The sequence below is a fragment of the Dendropsophus ebraccatus genome, chromosome 13 (assembly GCF_027789765.1).
Source record: "Dendropsophus ebraccatus isolate aDenEbr1 chromosome 13, aDenEbr1.pat, whole genome shotgun sequence".
Classification (NCBI taxonomy): Eukaryota; Metazoa; Chordata; class Amphibia; order Anura; family Hylidae; genus Dendropsophus; species Dendropsophus ebraccatus.
The window spans coordinates 30306862-30311532 of record NC_091466.1 but is presented as its reverse complement, the minus strand read 5'-3'; the positions used below and the strand labels follow the sequence as shown (position 1 = coordinate 30311532).

Sequence of the window (4671 nt, the reverse complement as noted above, 5' to 3'; positions counted from 1 at the left end):
ACTCCCACAGGTTGCCCCCATACTGTATACACTCCCCCCTTGCAGGTAGTCCTCATACTGTATACACCCCCCCCCCCTTAGCAGGTAGCCCCCGTACTGTATACACTCGCCCCCCCTTGCAGGTACTCCTATACTGTATACACTCCCTCCATGCAGATAGCCCCCATATTGTATACACTCCCCCCGCAGGTAGCCTCCATACTGTATACACCCCCCCCCATTCTTGCAGGTAGCTCCCATACTGTACGTTTCCCCTCCGCAGGTAGCCCCCCAATACTGTATACACTCCCCCCTTCTTGCAGGTAGCCCCCATACTGTACACTTCACCCCCACAGGTTGCCCCCATACTGTATACACTCCCCCCTTGCAGGTAGTCCTCATACTGTATACACTCCCCCTCGCAGGTAGCCCCCATACTGTATACACTCCCCCCACCCCTTTGCAGGTATTTCCCATACTCTATACACCCCTCCTGCAGGTAGTCCCTATACTGTATACACTCCACCCTGGCAGGTAGCCCCCATGCTGTATACACTCCCCCCCTTCAAGTGGCCCCCATGCTGTATACATTCCCTAACACGCCCTTACTGAATACATTCCCCAATATCACCGCCCAGCAGGTAAGCCCCTTAACTGTATACACTATGGGAGAGATTTATCAAACATGGTGTAAAGTGACACTGGCTCAGTTGCCCCTAGCTACCAATCAGATTCCATTTTTCATTCCTCACAGACTCTTTGGAAAATGAAAAGTGGAATCTGGTTGCTAGGGGCAACTGAGCCAGTTTCACTTTACACCATGTTTGATAAATCTCCACCCGTATATACACTGTTAGGGTGCCTTCACACCTCCTGGAGCCGCAGCAGATTTCACGCTGTGAGTAAGCAAGAAAATCAGCTGCGGATCCAGTAGTGTGAAGGTGAATGGGTCCCATACACGCTGCATGTATGGGACCTGGCCCCTTTAACCCCTGCGCCGAGCTGGTAATGTATGCTCTGGGCCGGGGGCTGCGGATTGAGGGCGGGCGGCTGGGGCTTAAAGGGACTGCGGGTGAGCAGGCGTCCGGTGGCGCAGGGGTTAAAGGTGCCGGGTCCCATACATGCAGCGTGTATGGGACCCATTCACCTTCACACTACTGGATCCGCAGCGGATTTTGTTGTTAACTCACAGCGTGAAATCTGCTGCGGCTTCGGTAGGTGTGAAGGCACCCTGACTGTATTTATTTCTGTGGATGTTGTGAGGCAGCTGGCCCTAGCAATCAATCCCTGTGAAAAAGAAAGTAGTAATCCTATTGGTTGTTAATGGTGCATTTACACAGGCAGATTTATCTGACCAATTTTGGAAGCCAAAGTCAGGAAGGGACTTGAAAAGACAGGGAATCTCAGTCTTTCCTTTATGACCTGCACCCTGTTTATAGTCTGTTCCTGGCTTTGGCTTAAAAAATCTGTCAGATAAATCTCTCTGTGTAAACGCACCATAAGGCTCCCAACTGCCGTTTCTAATTATATCACCTGTGTGTGCAGTGTGGAGATTTCATTTCTATGGTTCGCCGCTCTTCCCCCTCCCTTCCTGTACATCTGGCTGGGACGGGACCTTCGCTCTAACCTTCCTGGGCACCCAATGTATCTGTGTGCCAAATTTGGGGTCAAACGGTTCAGCCGTTTGGAAGTCTATACGGGAACGACAGACAGACATTTTTATGATATAGATATACACTCACCGGCCACTTTATTAGGTACACCATGCTAGTAACGGGTTGGACCCCCTTTTGACTTCAGAACTGCCTCAATTCTTCGTGGCATAGATACAACATGGTGCTGGAAGCATTCCTCAGAGATTTTGGTCCATATTGACATGATGGCATCACACAGTTGCCGCAGATTTGTCGGCTGCACATCCATGATGCGAATCTCCCGTTCCACCACATCCCAAAGATGCTCTATTGGATTGAGATCTGGTGACTGTGGAGGCCATTTGAGTACAGTGAACTCATTGTCATGTTCAAGCAGAAATGGAGACTCATCAGACCAGGCAACGTTTTTCCAATCTTCTACTGTCCAATTTCGATGAGCTTGTGCAAATTTTAGCCTCAGTTTCCTGTTCTTAGCTGAAAGGAGTGGCACCCGGTGTGGTCTTCTGCTGCTGTAGCCCATCTGCCTCAAAGATTGATGTACTGTGCGTTCAGAGATGCTCTTCTGCCTACCTTGGTTGTAACGGTTGGATATTTGAGTCACTGTTGCCTTTCTATTGGCTCGAACCAGTCTGCCCATTCTCCTCTGACCTCTGGCATCAACAAGGCATTTCCGCCCACAGAACTGCCGCTCACTGGATGTTTTTTCTTTTTCGGACATTCTCTGTAAACCCTAGAGATGGTTGTGCGTGAAAATCCCAGTAGATCAGCAGTTTCTGAAATACTCAGACCAGCCCTTCTGGCACCAACAACCATGCCACGTTCAAAGGCACTCAAATCACCTTTCTTCCCCATACTGATGCTCGGTTTGAACTGCAGGAGATTGTCTTGACCATGTCTACATGCCTAAATGCACTGAGTTGCCGCCGTGTGATTGGCTGATTAGAAATTAAGTGGTAACGTGCAGTTGGACAGGTGTACCTAATAAAGTGGCCAGTGAGTGTATATATATATAAATCTTTAAGAACCCACTTGAGGTTTTGACTGGATAATTGATACACACCTTCTGGGAGCTATATGGGTGCGGTGTACGCAGCAGGTGTCTCTGGCACTTGGGGAATAGTTGAGGAGTACGGTATATAGTTATCGTTGATAAACAGAAAATCTGAAGACAGTGGGTGGCGCCGGGAAGGGATGTATTGTACAGATAATTTGCATATATGTATATACTGATGCATTATTTGCTATTACTTGTATTTTATGCTGTATTGTGGTTTGCCTATGAGCTTTTAATGAATTACGGTGTGTAAGAAAATAAGAATTTAAAGGAAAAAAAAGTTTTCTGCCATTAGGGGGTTGGGTATATCGCATTTTGCAATAGGGCCTTAGGAATTCTTTGGGATCCCCACCGTCCATGAGAACGGAGGTCAATTCACCCCTAGGCTAATGGGATAACACTGTTCCATTCACGGTCAATCGGACTTTGATCTACTACCAGGTTCAGTGCTCTGCAAGGTCCATTAGACAGGGAATGGAGTGGTGGCTGAGCATGGGTGCAGCTAGTTTTGCCCTTTCCTGTAGTCGCTAGTTTTGCCCTTTCCTGTAGGCTGGTTAAGAATATAGGGGGAACCCTATGCGTTTTTTTTTTATTTCTTTAAAAAAAATAAAAATAAATGTGTAGGGTCCCCCCTATTTTCATAACCAGCCAGGTTAAAAACCAAGCAAGATTAGCATGGCCCCTGCGCAAGGATGACACGCAAATTCGTGAAGTGTTCCATGTTTTTCACACTTTCTTTATTGCAAACAAGAGTGCCGGGATTGTGTTATTTTTTTTGGACGAAGTGTTCCCTTGGCACCACTACCTTCACTGGAGTGCCGATCGTTGGTGTACATTTAAAAACCAAGCAACAGCAGCCTGGTAACACCAGGGTGGTAAGAGCCATTGGTTTAGGTCCTCCCCAGCCTAAATCTTACCAGCCTGCTGCCGCCCGGTCCAGGAGCGCCAATTTTGATGCTCCGGGGCTACTGGCACCCGGCTCTTCCCAGTACCCCTGGTGGCATTGGGTACTGGGGTAATAATGGGGGGTTAGTGTTAGCCATTTTATAATGGCTAACACTAAGCCCTGACTTAGTAATGGATTCCGTCTGTTAGACGGCTTCCACTACTTAGTCTATATAGTAAAGAAATAAAGACAAGACACAAGTGAAAAATATTTTTTATTCAAATAAAAACACCCCCACACCCCTTGTTGACCATTTTATTAAAAAAAAAATCCCAACAACCGCTGGTCATCGACGTAGTCCATCGAATCCGCCGTAATCCACAGGATACCGATATCTGAAAAACAAAAAGGGAGAAACACACAAACAGGAGCACAACACCCATCATTGTGAGCGGTGTTGTGCACCTTACAGTATGCAGCATCTTTACAGATCGCTGCTTACAGTCTGGCCCCCAAGGGTTAAAGGAGGATGCATTGCATACTGAACAATCTGGCCCCCACCAGGGGGTTAAGTAAGGGTCCCCACTTAACCCCTTGGGGGCCAGACTGATGTCAGACAGCACCCATACCAGCAAGGAAGGGGTTAAGTGCATGGGTGTAGTACGGGGGGGGGGGGGGGGGGGGGGAAGCTTTCTACTCACCCTCCAATGTCTTCTATCTTCTCTCTTCTTTCTTCCCCGATCCCCGACACACTGAGCTCAGTGTGTCAGCTTGGCTCTTTATATGTCCGCTCAGCCAATGAGCCAAAAAATTGCATCATCAGAAGAAACATTTGCTGTTTTAATTAACCTCATAAAGGGGTTATCCAACACTACAAAAACATGGCCACTTTCTTCCAGAGACAGCTCCACTCTTGTCTCCAGCTTGGGCGGGGTTTTGCTGCTGAGTTCCATTGAAGTGAATGGAGCTTAATTGCAAACTGCACCTGAACTGGAGTCAAGAGTCGTGTTGTCTCTGAAAGAAAGCGGCGACCCCGCTTGGAAGCGCCGAGGTCCCAGGTAGCCCAGGACCGCCGCTATTAGCGGGCACGGTCTGAT

At 48.1% G+C, this 4671-nt stretch overlaps 1 pseudogene; it reads left to right on the top strand.

Moving 5' to 3' along the window:
* Positions 1 to 3320: 3320 nt before the first annotated feature.
* LOC138771606 (U6 spliceosomal RNA) lies at positions 3321 to 3415 on the top strand (annotated as a pseudogene).
* The last annotated feature ends 1256 nt before the right edge of the window (positions 3416 to 4671 follow it).